This window comes from Thamnophis sirtalis, unplaced genomic scaffold (assembly GCF_051295495.1).
Source record: "Thamnophis sirtalis isolate CommonGarterSnake01/CBP01778 unplaced genomic scaffold, rThaSir2_p1.2 scaffold_2, whole genome shotgun sequence".
Lineage (NCBI taxonomy): Eukaryota > Metazoa > Chordata > Lepidosauria > Squamata > Natricidae > Thamnophis > Thamnophis sirtalis.
In genome coordinates this window covers 59,454,401-59,473,893 of record NW_028261382.1, presented here as the reverse complement: position 1 = coordinate 59,473,893, position 19,493 = coordinate 59,454,401, and the positions used below count along the sequence as shown (strand labels likewise).

Sequence of the window (19,493 nt, the reverse complement as noted above, 5' to 3'; positions counted from 1 at the left end):
AGATGTTGAATCTGCTTCGCACAACCCTTTAAAGTGGCCTTTGTACTCATTAGTGAAATCAGAGCAAAACACATTTTTAGTGTTTCCATGAATTGTCATCTTTATAGTTTAATATGTTTGCACAGTATAAGTTTGTAATGTCACTTTTTGCATGAATTGATGGTGACCTACCCTTGAATTTGTGACCTAGCCTTGGACTGCAGATAGATAAATAAGATATATAGATAAAAGAAAGATAGAAAGAAAGATAGATAGATAGATATGATTGATAGACAGACAGACAGACAGACAGACACAGATAGATATGATATGTAGATAGGTAGGTAGGCAAGTTGGTCAGAAATAGATAGATAGAATAGGTAGGTAGGTAGGTAGGTAGGTAGGTAGGTAGAGATAGATAGATAGATAGATAGATAGATAGATAGATGGATAAAGAGAGAGAGAGAGAGAGAGAGGGCGGGAGGGAGTGAGAGAGAGAGAGAGACAGATAGATATCATAGGTAGGTAGGTTGATATGGATAGACAGAAAGACAGACAAAGATTGAACTCTCCCATTCCAACCAATCCCATATTTATATCAGCTGGAGGACTAGTTGGAGTTATTGTAAGAACAGTTTTTCTCCCATATACTCCAAAATATCCTAACATTACTACTAAAGAACAAGGCATTTTCATTTGCATCTTGAGAAGAATTCATGTGTGAATTTATTGCAACACCCATGCAGGAATCCAAAACCCAATGATGTTTCTTGAAATCCCAAAGAGAATCAGAGTAAATCCCCCCCCCATTGAATCTGGCTAACTGTGTGAAATATGCTCTCGGAAGGAGACCATTCCTCCCCCCCCCCCCAAGATAAGAAAGCTTATACAGCTCTGTATCCTTGATAAATTTGATGAAACAGTCACACAAATGAAATACATCCATCTTTATTAATGTGCTGACAGTAGAATCTAACAGATCAAAATGGGGGAGGGGGGAATCCATTGGAAGGGCAAAAGCATGGAGGGAATACAAAGGGTGTAACTACTTGGAATAGAAAGAGACATTAGTGATAAAGCTCAATTTAGGAAAGAAGTAATGAGATTCCAGGAGAAGGTACTCTTTTTCTCCCGCCTGAATGGCAGGACAGGATAAAGGTTGGAGTTAACAACTTCCAGATCCCGAAAAAGTCTTTGTAAAGGTCCTCCCATCATGTGTCACTTCACAGACGTAGGTATGATCTCCATAGTCAGAAGCACTCCTGGTCAGGTAACTGCTGGCGAGATATTTGTCGCCCTGCTTGGTGGCTTTGGTTGTCTCCACTCCAGATGTGGTCTCGGTACCATCAACCTTCCATTTTACGCTTAAAACTGGTGGGCGAAAGTCACTTATGAGACACACCACGGTGCCTTTCTTCTGGCTTTTTAGCTCTTGCTCAGAAGAACCAAAGACTTGCACCATAGGAGATGTGGACTGACCTGGAAGAGAGGAAGATCTCATGAAGTTCTACACAGCACTGTAAAAGTTCAATGCAACATTGATAGAGTAACTCAATTGATAAATGTATACATCAGCAAAATTTCTCAAGATAACACATTGGTCAGATGGCAAGAATCACAAAACCCACTTCTTAAGAGAGAGAAAAACATTATTAAAAAGCCACAGGAGATGTTTGAAGGACTTCCTTTGCATTCAGAAGTGAATCCCAACACCACAAGGGATTAGGGTTAGGGTTAGGGAAGGAGATACCGGAGGCTGACCTGGAAGAGAGGAAGATCTCATGAAGTTCTACACAGCACTTTAAAACTTCAATGCAACATTGATAAAGTAACTAGATGGATAAATATACAGATAGTTTTCCTCATCAAGACTATGGAGGAGGCAGTGGGAAAAATATCAAGACAAAAATATCGAATTTTTCCTTGTATTCTGTAAAAGACAGAGACGACTGTATCAACCAAACATCTGGACCACAGCATGCCTTAGGGAGAAGTAACTGGGTTTACTACGTCAATTATTAATTATTATTAATTCTTCTTACAAAGAGCAAAGTGCCTTTTGTTAAGACATCTGCCAAAATGTCTTTGGTTGCATTCATCTCATATGTATTTTTTCAATATGGGTGACTTCGAATAAGGAGATCAGAAGGCTTTCATCAATATTGGACTGAGAGAACCAACTCAGAACAGGTTTTCAAGTCATGTCTTATCAAGTGGGATTCTGACATAAATTGGAGACCTCTAAGATATTCTCCAATGGGACGTGGTGGCTCAGTGGCTAAGACACTGAGCTTGTCAATCAGAAAGGTTGGCAGTTTGGCGGTTCGAACCCCTAGCGCCACGTAACGGAGTGAGCTCCCATGGCTTGTCCCAACTTCTGCCAACCTAGCAGTTCGAAAGCATGTAAAAATGCAAGTAGAAAAATAGGAACCACCTTTGGTGGGAAGGGAACAGCGTTCTATGTGCCTTCTGCGTTGAGTCATGCCAGCCACATGACCACGGAGACATCTTGGGACAATGCTGGCTTTTCGGTGTTGAAATGGAGATGAGCACCACCCCCTAGAGTCAGGAGGGACTAGTACATATATGCAAGGGGAACCTTTACCGAAAATATTCTCCACAAAATGCCAGATTAAATCTGGGTTAGAAGACTTGACCATACTTTCTTTTCATTGAGCATAAAATTCTTTGGATTTAAACTCAAAGAAAGTGTAGTCCAACCTCGTAACTCAGATTCCTCTCAATATTTGGTGCAAAACATCTTAGAAGTCTCCAATTTATCTTGAGTTCCCACTTGATGAAATACCCTTCTGGTCTCCTTATTCCAAGACATCAAATTGAAAGAATACGTGTGACATGCATGCCACCAGAAATATTTCTTAGAGATGAAAGAGAGCAGAGAAGAGCAACAAAGAGGATTAGGGGACTGGAGGCCAAAACGTAGCAAGAACAGCTGCAGGAACTTGGCATGTCTAGTTTAATGAAAAGAAGGACTAGGGGAGACATAATAGCAATGTTCTGATATCTCAGGGCTTGCCACAAAGAAGAGGGAGTTAAATTATTCCCCAAAGCACCTGAAGGCAGGACAAGAAGCAATGGGTGGAAAAGAATCAAGGAGAGAAGCAACCTAGAATTAAGGAGTACATTCTAATGACAGTTAGAACAATTAATCAGTGGAGCAACTTTCCTCAAGAAGTTGTAAATGCTACAACACTGGAAGTTTTTAATGAGAGATTGGATAACTATTTGTTTGAAGAGGTGCAAGGTTTCCTGCCTAAGCTGGGGGTTGGTCTAGAAGACCTCAAAAGTCCCTTCCAGCTCTGTTATTCTGTTATTCTGCCAAGATGCCCCTCACAAATGCATCTTTCATGATAAGAGGTTAGTTATTTTCCCCACTGTCGACCAAATCTTTAAGGGCCCTTCTCAAATTACGCTTTGAAAAGACATATTTAGGATCTACATTTTCTATCAGTTGTTTAACACACAAAGGAGAAAAAGAACAGAATTCTGAACATCTGACAAAGAAATAACTACTTTTGCTTGGACTACATATTATTTATTTGAGATGAATGGTTTGAATTTAAAGGCTTATCCCAATGGCTAAATGTTTACAGGAAGAAACAAGAATTATGGTTTGATAGGAAGGTGGTTGAACTTATTAGTTTGGACAAAATTGGAAAAGACAATTTGACCAAACTCATATAGGACTCGCCCGGAATGAAAGTTGGGTAGGCAACCATTCCACCACAGGGGATCAATACCACTTCTGTTTCCTCCACAACCACACAACATTCATTAACCCCTTTTAAGGTTGTTTAGGAAAGACCCCCACTAACTGAGAAATTGATGGTTCATTCACCTATCCATTTCTGCAAACTTGAGCCAAAGAGAAGTGAATGTGTCTGGTATCTCCCTGACTCCATATGCTATTTATTTAATATCACACATCATATCTATACGACATCTCTTATGCACAGAATCTGAGAGAAGCTCACATCTTAAGGCTGAAGCATTCCTCCTAACTTTGTGGCAGAATCTGAATATTTTTCTGAAAGGCTGAGGTGCATAATTTGGAAAATCATCAACATAGCTCTGAATCTAACCAGAGATCTAATGTTAGATCCTGCTGCAGATCCCCTTTCAATCAAAGGGGCATCACTGCCCCGAGTCCATTAGAGTTGGAGTTGTAGCAAACTTGAACAAAAAAACAAGAAAACCTCAAGCTATGAAGTGAAGATTTGACTCTCTATATTGATTGATTTTGTAACCAACTGTGGACTGTTGATCAAACATTCCCACATTCCTATGCAATTTTGATGAGGTTAGATTAAAAAAATATGACCCCGATACTTTTGAAACGTTTCTGCCTTATCTCTCAAGAAGATGGGATGTTTTGATTTCAGAAACAATCAAGCAATGTATGGTATTGATAATACATCATATCATTCTTTGGCTTACTTACCGTGAAAATGTAACAACACAAAGGCAATATCAAACTTTCAATCAACTTCATTCAGTTCCATTAAAAGATTAAAATAAAAATGAATCTCTCAGTTTTTCTTTAACCCAAAGAATAGTCACTCTGGAGTGCAAAAGTAGCCCTAAGTAAGATTTCTCGAGATCTCATTGACCCTCACCATGAAAATCCAAGTTATACCTGCGAACAGCGAAGATGATTTGAATTAACTTGTCCTGACCTGGTTTCAATGTTCAGTTCTTATGGAAAAACATCAGCCTCGATCGATCAAAATCAAGCGTAATATCAAATCGCGAGGAGTCAAAGTAGGTGAAGATGGGATAAAAGATGGAAAAATGAAAATACCACGTTCAGGAAGAAAGATTAGAGATCAATTAATTGACTTACCTGTGACAGTCAGTTGGGTTCCTCCTCCGAAGACATACCACAGTGATGCATAGCTATACAAAAACCTGGTGTCATTTCATAGCAAAAAAAAAAGAGCCACAGAGATTTTATAGAGAGAAAACAGTAGACCTCTATTTCATATTAGCACAGGGCAGGAGATCCATCAACACCTGGTGTCCTTGACATGGTCATTTCAATTTTCTTCAATCCCATAGAGTGCATTTTGGAAGAGAAGGCAACATTCCATTTTTGGAGCAGTTAAAAGAAGGGCCTGCTGGTGTTTTATGAAGATCTCAGGTCTTCCAAGAAGTTCCATTCTTGAAATGATTGTTTTCTGGATACAGACAGATGGCAGATGAGAACCTTTATTTCTTCAAGATTGAGTTGCATGAAAGAAGCTCAAGTGTCTGCAGCATTTCCAGTTTAGCAAATATAAACTATGTTTAAGAAGTGGGGCAAGTTACTTTGTTAGGTACTGAAGTTTTTGTCTATGCTCCAACTGTTTTTGATGAATAGAAACCCTAGGTCTCTTGAGTAGATCTACCAAACGGTTCCACCACAAAACCGCGGTAGACTAAAGCGCGTGTGACTAAAGCGCGGTGACAAATCCGCACTGTTAAAACCACGCGACAACAACATGCCGACAACAGAGCGCTGACAGAAGCGCGCTGTAACATAACCCTAACCCTAACCCTAACCCTAACCCTAACCCTAACCCTAACCCTAACCCTAACCCTAACCCTAACCCTAACCCTAACCCTAACCCTAACCCTAACCCTAACCCTAACCCTAACCCTAACCCTAACCCTAACCCTAACCCTAACCCTAACCCTAACCCTAAACCTAACCCTAACCCTAACCCTAACCCTAACCCTAAACCTTACCTTAAGTTAAATCGCGCTTCTGTCGGCGTACTGTTGTCGGCGCGCTTTTGACATCGCGGTTTTAGCACCGCGGTGTTGTCGGCGCGCTTTTGACGTTCGCTGTTATGTCGTGCCACGCTACCAAACATGGACCTGTTTTCTGATTTTAAATGTCCTTGAGCTTGAAATTATGCAGGACAGATACCTTTCAATTCCTCAAGACATTTTATTTGGGGAATACTTCCAAGAAGGCCCTAGATCATAGGTTATGCATGCTGGTATTCAGATCTACCTGTTGAACTTTCTAATAAGGACAACTGAGATTCTTCTGGATGAGTTACAATTCTCTACCTGCTCATCTGCAAGTTACCTTAACTGTAAATAGAAGAGGTCATTCCATGATGTTATTTTTATGCCTAGTATGAAGACTTGGAATGCCCCATTGTGGCTGTGTGATGCCCTTTAGAAGGTGTCCTCTCATGAAATGTCTGGGATAGGATGTAAAATTGTTTTTGAAATATAGAGAAGTGGTAAACATCTTCCAAGATTTCAACTATGATCCAGGGATTGTTTCTTGAATGAGTGGAAAGGCAATGTTTGAACCACTGCAGTTGGACTTGAATTGATTCATAGAGGTGAACAAAATCTGGGATACCAAAGGTGGTTCCTTAAATGTTGTTTCCTTCCCCCCCTTTATATTTTGCCCTTGGAAAATGAGGAATTTACTCTTAAGATTGGTAGAAAGCATCTTGTGAAGACTTAAGGAAGTTCAACCTGGCCAATGGAACAATAATCATCTCCAAATAGCTTTGAATGTGCAACAGACCCATGGAAACCATAACTTGGTCTCTGTAGGTGGGTTTCCTAGGTAGATTCTGCCCTACTGACACCTGATTGATATTTACAACAAAATACAATAGCAGAGTTGGAAGGGACCTTGGAGGTCTTCTAGTCCAACCCCCTGCCTAGGCAGGAAACCCTATACCATTTCAGACAAATGGCTATTCAACCTCTTCTTAAAGACTTCCAGTGTTTAAAGTGGCCTTTGTACTCATTAGTGAAATCAGAGCAAAACACATTTTTAGTGTTTTCCATGAATTGTCATCTTTATAGTTTTATATGTTTGTACATTATAAGTTTGTAATGTCACTTTTAGCATGAATTGATGGTTACCTAGCTTTGAATTTGTGACCTAGCCTTGGACTGCAGATAGATAAATAAGATAAATAGATAAAAGAAAGATAAGATAGATAGAAGATAGACAGACACAGATAGATATGAAGATAGGTAGGCAGGTAGGTAGGTACAGATAGATAGATAGATAGATAGATAGATAGATAGATAGATAGATGATAGATAGATAGATAGTAGTTAGTTAGATAGATGTATAAATGAGAGAGATAGAGAGAGATAAACAGAGATATCATAGGTAGGTAGGTTGATATGGATAGACAGACAGACAGGCAAAGATTGAACTGTCTCATTCCATCCAATCCCATGTTTATATCAGCTGGAGGACTGGTTAGAGTTATTGTAAGAACAGTTTTGATCCCATATACTCCCAAATATGCTAACATTACTACTAAAGAACTAGGCATTTTCATTTCCATCTTGAGAAGAATTCATGTGTGAATTTATTGCAACGCCCATGCAGGAATCCAAAACCCAATGATGTTTCTTGAAATCCCAAAGAGAATCAGAGTAATCCCCCCCCCCATTGAATCTGGCTAACTGTGTGAAATACACTCTTGGAAGGAGACCATTCCCACCCCCCACAAGATAGGAAAGCTTATACAGCTCTGTATCCTTGATAAATTTGATGAAACAGTCACACAAATGAAATACATCCATCTTTATTAATGTGCTGACAGTAGAATCTAACAAATCAAAGTGGGGGAGGGGGGAATCCATTGGAAGGACGAAAGCATGGAGGGAATACAAAGGGTGTAACTATTTGGAATAGAAAGAGACATTAATGATAAAGCTCAATTTAGGAAAGTAGGAATGAGAAAAGGGACATTTCCTTCTTTCTGTTGTCAGGAGAAGATTCATGACAGAGTTAACAACTTCCAGATCCTGAAATAGACTTTGTAATGGTCTTTCCATTATGCGTCACTTCACAGACGTATGTATGGTCTCCATAGTCGGACTCACTCCTGGTCAGGTAACTGCTGGCGAGATATTTGTTACCTTGCTTGGTAGCCTTGGTTGTCTCCACTCCAGATGTGGTCTCGGTACCATCAACCTTCCATTTTACGCTGACAGCTGGTGGGTGAAAGTCACTTAGGAGACACACCAGAGTGGCCTTCTTCTGGCTTTTGATCTCTTGCTCGGAAGGAGCAAAGACTTGCACCGAAGGAGATGCTGGCTCCTGACCTGGAAGAGAGGAAGATCTCATGAGGTTCTACACAGCATCTTAAAACTTCAACGCAACATTGATAGAGTAACTTGATTGATAAATGTATTCATAGGCAAAGTTTCTCAAGATAACACATGGGTCAGATGGCAAGAATCACAAAACCCACTTCTTAAGAGAGAGAAAAACATTATTAAAAAGCCACAGGAGATGTTTGAAGGACTTCCTTTGCATTCAGAAGTGAATCCCAACACCACAAGAGATTAGGGTTAGGGTTAGGGAAGGAGATACCGGAGGCTGACCTGGAAGAGAGGAAGATCTCATGAAGTTCTACACAGCACTTTAAAACTTCAATGCAACATTGATAAAGTAACTAGATGGATAAATATACAGATAGTTTTCCTCATCAAGACTATGGAGGAGGGAGTGGGAAAAATATCAAGACAAAAATATCGAATTTTTCCTTGTATTTTGTAAAAGACAGAGACGACTGTATCAACCAAACATCTGGACCACAGCATGCCTTAGGGAGAAGTAATAGGGTTTACTATGCCAATTATGAATTATTATTATTATTTACTTTATTCATTAAACATGAAATTCAGTCAACTGAGCATTCAAAAATTATCATCACAAATACATTTGACTGGTGCTAATGGTTGATACAGGTCGTTGCCAGCGTCCTGCCAGCATTATTATTATTATTAGTATTAGTATTTTTATTAGACTATTTTCTTCATTTTAAATCACAAATTCAGCTTTGCAACAATAATATACTGGTTATATGCACACCTTGTTACATTATACATACTATTATGTCTCCTAGAATACAGTATTATGTTTGTAACTATGATGTCCATATTTCTAATATAAATCTCTATGTAATTATCATTTTAGATATTTCATTTTACATTTCATAACATCTTACCATAATATTATTTACAATCAATATTCTTCCGTCTCTCGTTATACTTGTACTTCTTTCTAATTTCTAATTTGTTAATCTTTCAGGGTTAATTTTCTAATCTTTGCATCTGCTATCTAACTAACTATACCATGAATCCCAAATTAAGTAGATTTTATTTCTTCTTTGCCTTTATTTTCCATTTTTGACCTATCCATCTCAACTGTCTAATATTTTCTTTATTACCTTTTCCACTGTGGGTGTATTTCCATTTTTCCAGTTTTGGGGATATACAATTCTGGCCGCAATTATTACATGTAGCATTAAGTATTGAGGTTTTTAAATTATATTAACATGCCTAATAAAAATAGCCTAATAAAAATAGAATTATTATTATTTAATTAATTTTCTCTCTCTGGAGAAAGAAGTGCCATCTGTATATTCAGATTCTCACCCCCCTGTTGGTTTATCTCCGTGCATATGTGATTTTCAGAAAGAGAGAAAGAGAAGTAAATTATTTTTAGTTCCTGAATGCAGTGATGTTCCATGATGATCCTTTCCAAAAACTATAATTTTCTCCCTGGAAAAACACATTTTTACTCTAGCTAAAGAGTAATAATAGAGTTTCATGACAAGTATACCTCTCTTGGATATCAACAGAACTTTCTAAGAGCATTTAAACTCAACGTCAAAGAAAGTGTAGTTCAATCTCCTAACTCAGGTTCCTTTCAATATTTGGTGCAAAACATCTTAGAAGTCTCCAATTTATGTTGAGTTCCCACTTGATGAAATGCTCTTCTGGTCTCCTTATTCCAAGACATCAAATTGAAAGAATACGTGTGACATGCATGTCACCAGAAATATATCTTAGAGATGAAAGAGAGCAGAGAAGAGTAACAAAGAGGATTAGGGGACTGGAGCCCAAAATATAGCAAGAACAGCTGCAGGAACTTGGCATGTCTAGTTTAAGAGAAAGAAGGACTAGGGGAGACATGATAGCAATGTTCTGATATCTCAGGGCTTGCCACAAAGAAGAGGGAGTTAAATTATTCCCCAAAGCACCTGAAGGCAGGACAAGAAGCAATGGGTGGAAAAGAATCAAGGAGAGAAGCAACCTAGAATTAAGGAGTACATTCTAATGACAGTTAGAACAATTAATCAGTGGAGCAACTTTCCTCAAGAAGTTGTAAATGCTACAACACTGGAAGTTTTTAATGAGAGATTGGATAACTATTTGTTTGAAGAGGTGCAAGGTTTCCTGCCTAAGCAGGGGGTTGGTCTAGAAGACCTCAAAAGTCCCTTCCAACTCTGTTATTCTGTTATTCTGCCAAGATGCCCCTCACAAATGCATCTTTCATGATAAGAGGTTTTTTATTTTCCCCACTGTTGACCAAATCTTTAAGGGCCCTTCTCAAATTACGCTTTGAAAAGACATATTTAGGATCTAAACTTTCTATCAGTTGTTTAACACACAAAGGAGAAAAAGAACAGAATTCTAAACATCTGACAAAGAAATAACTACTTTTGCTTGGACTACATATTATTTATTTGAGATGAATGGTTTGAATTTAAAGGCTTATCCCAATGGCTAAATGTTGAGGGGAAGGAACGAGAATTATGGTTTGAGAGGAAGGTGGTTGAACTTATTAGTTTGGACAAAATTGGAAAAGATAATTCGACCAAACTCTTGTAGGACTCTCTGGAATGAAAGTTGCGTTGGCAACCATTCCACCACAGGGGATCAATACCACTTCTGTTTCCTCCACAACCATACAACATTCGTTAACCCCTTTTAAGGTTGTTTAGGAAAGACCCCCACTAACTGAGAAATTGATGGTTCATTCACCTGTCCATTTCTGCAAACTTGAGCCAAAGACAAATGAATGTGCTTGGTATCTCCCTGAATCCATATGCTATTTATTTAATATCACACATCATATCTATATGACATCTCTTATGCACAGAATCTGAGAGATACTCATATCTTAAGGCTGAAGCATTTCTCCTAACTTTGTGGCAGAATCTGAATATTTTTCTGAAAGGCTGAGGTGCATAATTTGGATAATCATCAACATAGCTCTGAATCTAACCAGAGATCTAATGTTAGATCCTGCTTGATTTCCAAACAATCAAGCAATGTATCATATTGATAATATATCATATCATTCTTTGTCTTACTTACTGTGAAAATCTAACAACACAAAGACAATATCAAACTTTCAATCAACTTCAATCAGTTCTATTAAAAAGATTAAAATACAAATTAATCTCTCAGTTTTTCTTTAACCCAAAGAATAGTCACTCCGGAGTGCAAAAGTAGCCCTAAGTAAATTTCTCGAGATCTTATTGACCCTGACCATGAAAATCCAAGTGATACCTGTGAACAGCGAAGATGATTTGAATTAACTTGTCCTGACCTGGTTTCAATGTTCAGTTCTTTTGGAAAAACATCAGCCTCGATCGATCAAAAGCAAGCGTAATATCAAATCGCGAGGTGTCAAAGTAGGTGAAGATGGGATAAAAGATGGAAAAATGAAAATACCACGTTCAGGAAGAATTAGAGATCAATTAATTGACTTACCTGTGACAATCAGTTGGGTTCCTCCTCCGAAGATATACCACAGTGATGCATAGCTATACAAAAACCCGGTGTCATTTCATAGAAAAAAAAAAAAAAGAGTCACAGAGATTTTATAGAGAGAAAGCAGTAGACCTCTATTACATATTAGCACAGGGCATGAGATCCATCAACACCTGGTGTCCTTGACATGGTCATTTCAATTTTCTTCAATCCCATAGAGTGCATTTTGGAAGAGAAGGCAACATTCCATTTTTGGAGCAGTTAAAAGAAGGGCCTGCTGGTGTTTTCTGAAGATCTCAGGTCTTCCAAGAAGTTCCATTCTTGAAATGATTGTTTTCTGGATACAGACAGATGGTAGATGAGAACCTTTATTTCTTCAAGATTGAGTTGCATGAAAGAAGCTCAAGTGTCTGCAGCATTTCCAGTTTAGCAAATATAAACTATGTTTAAGAAGTGGGACAAGTTACTTTGTTAGGTACTGAAGTTTTTGTCTATGCTCCAACTGTTTTTGATGAATGGAAACCCTAGGTCTCTTGAGTAGATCTACCAAACGGTTCCACCACAAAACCGCGGTAGACTAAAGTGCGTGTGACGAAAGTGCGGTGACAAATCCGCACTGTCAAAACCCCGTGACAACAGCGCGCCGACAACAGAGCGCCGACAGAAGCGCGCTGTAACATAACCCTAACCCTAACCCTAACCCTAACCCTAACCCTAACCCTAACCCTAACCCTAACCCTAACCCTAACCCTAACCCTAACCCTAACCCTAACCCTAAACCTTACCTTAAGTTAAATCGCGCTTCTGTCGGCGTACTGTTGTCGGCGCGCTTTTGACATCGCGGTTTTAGCACCGCGGTGTTGTCGGCGCGCTTTTGACGTTCGCTGTTATGTAGTGCCACGCTACCAAACATGGACCTGTTTTCTGATTTTAAATGTCCTTGAGCTTGAAATTATGCAGGACAGATACCTTTCAATTACTCAAGACATTTTATTTGGGGAATACTTCCAAGAAGGCCCTAGATCATAGGTTATGCATGCTGGTAATCAGATCTACCTGTTGAACTTTCTAATAAGGACAACTGAGATTCTTCTGGATGAGTTACAATTCTCTACCTGCTCATCTGCAAGTTACCTTAACTGTAAATAGAAGAGATCATTCCATGATGTTATTTTTATGCCTAGTATGAAGACTTGGAATGCCCCATTGTGGCTGTGTGATGCCCTTTAGAATGTGTCCTCTCATGAAATTTCTGGGATAGGATGTAAAATTGTTTTTGAAATATAGAGAAGTGGTAAACATCTTCCAAGATTTCAACTATGATCCAGGGATTGTTTCTTGAATGAGTGGAAAGGCAATGTTTGAACCACTGCAGTTGGACTTGAATTGATTCATAGAGGTGAACAAAATCTGGGATACCAAAGGTGGTTCCTTAAATGTTGTTTCCTTCCCCCCCCCTTTATATTTTGCCCTTGGAAAATGAGGAATTTACTCTTAAGATTGGTAGAAAGCATCTTGTGAAGACTTAAGGAAGTTCAACCTGGCCAATGGAACAATAATCATCTCCAAATAGCTTTGAATGTGCAACAGACCCATGGAAACCATAACTTGGTCTCTGTAGGTGGGTTTCCTAGGTAGATTCTGCCCTACTGACACCTGATTGATATTTACAACAAAATACAATAGCAGAGTTGGAAGGGACCTTGGAGGTCTTCTAGTCCAACCCCCTGCCTAGGCAGGAAACCCTATACCATTTCAGAAAAATGGCTATTCAACCTCTTCTTAAAAACTTCCAGTGTTTAAAGTGGCCTTTGTACTCATTAGTGAAATCAGAGCAAAACACATTTTTAGTGTTTTCCATGAATTGTCATCTTTATAGTTTTATATGTTTGTACATTATAAGTTTGTAATGTCACTTTTAGCATGAATTGATGGTTACCTAGCTTTGAATTTGTGACCTAGCCTTGGACTGCAGATAGATAAATAAGATAAATAGATAAAGGAAAGATAAGATAGATAGAAGATAGACAGACACAGATAGATATGAAGATAGGTAGGTAGGCAGGTAGGTAGGTACAGATAGATAGATAGATAGATAGATAGATAGATAGATAGATAGATGATAGATAGATAGATAGTAGTTAGTTAGATAGATGTATAAATGAGAGAGATAGAGAGAGATAAACAGAGATATCATAGGTAGGTAGGTTGATATGGATAGACAGACAGACAGGCAAAGATTGAACTGTCTCATTCCATCCAATCCCATGTTTATATCAGCTGGAGGACTGGTTAGAGTTATTGTAAGAACAGTTTTGATCCCATATACTCCCAAATATGCTAACATTACTACTAAAGAACTAGGCATTTTCATTTCCATCTTGAGAAGAATTCATGTGTGAATTTATTGCAACGCCCATGCAGGAATCCAAAACCCAATGATGTTTCTTGAAATCCCAAAGAGAATCAGAGTAATCCCCCCCCCCCATTGAATCTGGCTAACTGTGTGAAATACACTCTTGGAAGGAGACCATTCCGCCCCACAAGATAGGAAAGCTTATACAGCTCTGTATCCTTGATAAACTTGATGAAACAGTCACACAAATGAAATACATCCATCTTTATTAATGTGCTGACAGTAGAATCTAACAGATCAAAGTGGGGGAGGGGGGAATCCATTGGAAGGACGAAAGCATGGAGGGAATACAAAGGGTGTAACTACTTGGAATAGAAAGAGACATTAGTGATAAAGCTCAATTTAGGAAAGAAGGAATGTGATTCCAGGAGAAGGTACTCTTTTTCTCCCGCCTGAATGGCAGGACAGGATAAAGGTTGGAGTTAACAACTTCCAGATCCTGAAAAAGTCTCTGTAAAGGTCTTCTTTTCATGTTCCACTTCACAGACATAAGTATGACCTCCATAGTCAGAAGCACTCCTGGTCAGGTAACTGCTGGCAAGGTATTTGTCGCCCTGCTTGGTGGCTTTGGTTGTCTCCACTCCAGATTCGGTCTCGGTACCATCAACCTTCCATTTTACGCTTAAAACTGGTGGGTGAAAGTCACTTATGAGACACACCACGGTGGCTTTGTTCTCGCCTTTGATCTCTTGCTCAGAAGAACCAAAGATCTGCACCGTAGGAGATACGGTGGGCTGACCTGGAAGAGAGGAAGATCTCATGAAGTTCGACACTGCACCTTAAAACTTCAATGCAAGAAACAACAGGCCTTCAAATTCAATTTAAACTCGAGATGTTTTTGTTAGGGATACTAGAGGAACGTTTGCAAAAGAAATCAATTATATTATAATGGTACATACACTGACAGCAGCAAGAGTAACATACACTCAAAATTGGAAATTAGACAGCATACCTTCCGAAAACATGATAATTAAAAAAGTATTGGACTGTGCGGAGATGGTCAAATTAACTTTCAAACTGCAAGATGGAGAAGATGAAGAATACCATATACAAGCGGTATTATTGGTCAGAGAACAGGAGTAACGAATGGAAGTAGAATATTTATATGTGTAACATTAGGTTGTAGGAATTATAAATGTAAAAAGGAAATAGCAACTGACATTTCCTTGGTTCATGTCCACGTTTATAGTTATACCTGTTATCTTGTACGTGTTTGACAAACTAAATAAATAAAGAAGAAGACTCTAAAAGAACATCTGGAGATCAGTATGCCTTAGGGAGAAGTACAGGTTGTAAATAGATTTACTATAACAATGATGAATTAGAATTGTTTAATTATTATTATTTTTTAATACCAGGCCAGGGAAAGATTAGAAACTGAGTGCCTTTTGTACATTCAGTTTGTTCTTTCTCCTGTGTGGTTTCTCTCCCTGCGTGTGTCAATTTCAGAGGCAGGAAGAGAAACAAAATTATTTTTACAGTACTTCCTGGATGCAGTGAGGTTTGTTCTCCACGGTACAACAAACAATTGCCTGAGCTGAAACATGAATCATTTTTCTGGGAAAAATATTTTTACTGCACAAAGGAATTAAAGAGTAGAAAGAGAGTTGAGTTTCATAGAATTATGATATATTTTATATCACCCCGAAAGGTGATTTTTCAAAAGGCAAATGGACTTTCTGGTTTTTTCGTTGAAGAGGCTTTGCTTCTCATTTGCTTCTTCAGCGTCGAAACATCTTCAAAGAAAAACCAGAAAGTCCAGTTGCCTCTTGAAAAAGCACCTTTGGACAACCATGGCTGAGAATCTCCAAACACATATCACCCTAAGTTTCCAAAGAATTTTATGCTCAATGCAAAAGAAAGTATGGTCAAGTCTTCTAACCCAGATTTAATCTGGCATTTTGTGGAGAATATCTTAGGTAAAGGTTCCCCTTGCATATATGTACTAGTCCTTCCTGACTCTAGGGGGTGGTGCTCATCTTCATTTCAACGCCAAAGAGCCAGCATTGTCCCAAGATGTCTCCGTGGTCACGTGGCTGGAATGACTCAACGCCGAAGGCGCAGGGAACGCTGCTCCCTTCCCACTAATAGGTGGTTCCTATTTTTCTACTTGCATTTTTACATGCTTTCGAACTGCTAGGTTGTCAGAAGTTGGGACAAGCCATGGGAGCTCACTCTGTTACGTGGCGCTAGGGGTTTGAACTGCCAAACTGCCAACCTTTCTGATTGACAAGCTCAGCGTCTTAGCCACTGAGCCACCGCGTCCCATTAGAGAATATCTTAGAGGTTTCCAATTTATGTCGGAATCCCACTTGATAAGACATGACTTGAAAACCTGTTCTGAGTTGGTTCCCTCAGCCCAATATTGATGAAATATTCAGAATGCCTTCTGATCTCCTTATTTGAAGTCACCCATATTGAAAAAATACATATGAGATGAATGCAACCAAAGACATTTCTTGCAGATGTCTTAACAAAAGGCACTTTGCTCTTTGTAAGAAGGCAACCAATTCCCCCCCACCCAGTTGATTAATTCTTTAAGGTATTCCAGTCAAATTGTTCTAATTTTTTAAACATTTTCTATCATTTGTTTAATTCTTGCAGGGTAAAAATAACCAAATTCTGAATATCTGAAAAACAGATAACACCAACCTTTTCTTGCATTTCTTCGTGATAAATTGTTTGAATTTAAACGCTTACCTCAATGTTTAATTATTTCACGGAGGAAAGAAGAATTATGATTTGATGCAAGCTGCTTGATATTATTATTTGAGACAAATTAGGAAAACCATTTGACCAAACTCTGTGGCAAATCTCTTTTTAAGCAAAGGGAAATCACTGTCCAGACTCCACTGGAGTTGAGTGACTATAATAAACTTGAATAAATAAATGAAACAAGGAAAAAAAACCACCAAGAAAACTTCAGAATACGAAGTGAAGATTTGTCTCTCTACAAATGAGAGATAAGACAGGGGATTTAATTTTACCTCATCAAAATTACATGTTAACGTTGGCATGTCTGATCAACTTCATGATGGTCTGTTTTGGAATGAATGATGGACTGTTGACTAGGCTAACCGACATTAATATGTAGTTTTCATGAGGTAAAATTAAATCTTTATCTCTCAGTTGCTTTAAGAAGAGTTTTTGGATTATCAAATGATCAAGCAATTGATAACACACCATAGTTTGTCTTAATTAATTCTACCTGGAAAATCTGTCATAGAGTGACAATACCAAACCTTCAGCCTATCCACTGAAGAGTACAACTTATTATACATACAAATTAATCTCTTTAATCCTGAGAATAATTACTTTTCAATTTAAAATTAGCCATCAGCGAGATTTCTCAAGATCTCATTGACCATGAAAATCAAGGCTTACCTGAGAAGAGGAAAGAGCAGGTAATATAGATTCGTACTCATCTGTCCTGACCTGCGTTAAAAGGTCACTTCTCATTGAAAAAAACAACCATAATTATTGATAAATCAAAAGCAACCTCAAATCAAATTGCACGGAGTTGAAGTAGGAAAAGAAGGCTACAAAAATGAAAAAAAATTGAAAATATCACAGGAAGATAGAAAGATTTGGGATCGATTCATTGACTTACCTGTGACGATGAGTTGCGTTCCTCCTCCGAACACCCACCACAGTGACACGAAGCTATACAAAAACCTGGCCTTACTTCATAGCAGAAAAAGTCACAGAGGTTTTAAAGAGAAAAATCATAGACCCATATTTCATATCAGAACAGGACAATACCCAGAACAGCAGCTGGTCCTTTCCACTTGCATTCCTTAAATCCCATGGGATGTACTTTGGTAGGGGGAAAACCAAGGATCCATTTCTGGAGTGGTAGGCCCAATTGGTGTTTTATAAAGATCCCGGGTCCTCCAAGAAGTTCCATTCTGGAAGCATTTCCTTTCTGGATGCAGGGAGATGGTAGATGAGAGAACCTTTATTCCTTTCTAGATTGAGTTTTGTGAAAGAATCTCAAATGTCTTCTGTGTTTTCCAATTTAGCAAATGTCGAATCTGTTTAAGAAGTGTAACAAGTTAGAATGTAGGCGCTGAAGTTTGGTTGATGCTTTAACTGTTTGTGATGAATTTAATCCAATGCACCAGATCTCTTTTCAAAGTGCATTTTTGACCACTGTATTATAATTTATGTGGTCCACCGTTAGGAGTAGTTTTAAGTAGATCCATCAGAAATGGACTCCTAGGAAGTTATTCCTTTTCGATTCTGGAACAGCTTGCCTCCAGAAGTTGTGAATGCCGCAACACTGGAAGTCTTTAAGAAGATGTTGGATAGCCATTTGTCTGAAACGGTATAGGATTTGCTGCCTAGGCAGGGGGTTGGACTAGAAGACCTCCAAGGTCTCTTCCAACTCTGCTATTGTATTATTCTGATTTATCCCATCTAAATGTCCTTGAGGTTGGAAGCTCAGTGAATCAGGATAGATAACTTTCCATTTCTCAGGACACCTTATATGAGGAACACTTCCAAGAAGGCTCTGAACCATGGGTTATGCGTGCTGGTATTCAGATCTACCTGTTGAATGTCTATGGAGACTCTCAGTCATCCAGATCATGGTTGTCCCAAAGGTGTTTTTTCTAGAGGCAACTGGACTTTCTGGATTTTCTTGGAAAGATGTTTTGCTTCAGCTGAGAGCTGAAGAAGTTTCTTGGATGAGATGTGAAATGTCTTCAAAGAAAAACCAGAAAGACCAATAGCCTCTTGAAAAAGCACCTTCGGGATCTACCTGTTGAATTTCTAATAAGGACAACCAAATTTATCTGGAAGAGTAACAATTATCTAGATGCGTAACTGAGGTTTCCTTAACTGTCAATATAAGCGATCATACCATGACGTCAATGTTGTGTTAGTATGGAGATTTGGAATGCTTCATTGTGGTTGTGCGATGTCCTTTAGAATGTGTACTCTCATGAAAATTCTGGGATAGGTTTTAAAATGAGTTTTGAAATGTCTTCAGATCCATGATTTTTTTTTCCTTGCGTGAGTAGAAATGCAACTTTTTACCCATTTGGATCTAAAGTGATTCGTAGTTCTGAAACAAATATGAGAAATTTAGATGGTTCCTTAAAAACCATCCATGTTAATTCCATTTTTTCTCCTTTTTTATTTTATCCTGAAGGAATAATGAGATAACCCTGAACAATGACACAAAACTGGCGAAGGGTTTAAGCAAGTTCAGCCTGGCCAAAGGAATAGCAATGGTGTCCAGATAGCTTTGAATGTGCCAGTAGCCTGTGTGAACAATGAAACCGGACTTTGCATACAGGTTTCCTAACTGGATTAGGGTTTGGTGACAGCTGGTTGATATGCCAGTCTCCCATATGATGAAGTGGCTATGTATTAGCTCAAACCTAGATGTTGAATCTGCTTCGCACAACCCTTTAAAGTGGCCTTTGTACTCATTAGTGAAATCAGAGCAAAACACAATTTTAGTTTTTCCATGAATTGTCATCTTTATAGTTTTATATGTTTGCACAGTATAAGTTTGTAATGT

At 38.5% G+C, this 19,493-nt stretch overlaps 1 long non-coding RNA gene and 1 pseudogene across 1 annotated transcript; both read right to left on the bottom strand.

The window, feature by feature from the left end:
- Window positions 1-1,144: 1,144 nt before the first annotated feature.
- LOC148048876 (Ig lambda-1 chain C region pseudogene) lies at window positions 1,145-2,639 on the bottom strand (annotated as a pseudogene).
- An 11,513-nt stretch (window positions 2,640-14,152) lies between these two features.
- On the bottom strand, window positions 14,153-17,619 carry LOC148048875 (uncharacterized). Its single transcript, XR_015695530.1, has 2 exons — window positions 17,574-17,619; window positions 14,153-14,702 (listed from the first exon to the last, which is right to left on the bottom strand). It is a non-coding gene; the product is annotated as an uncharacterized LOC148048875 (long non-coding RNA).
- Between the last annotated feature and the right edge of the window lie 1,874 nt (window positions 17,620-19,493).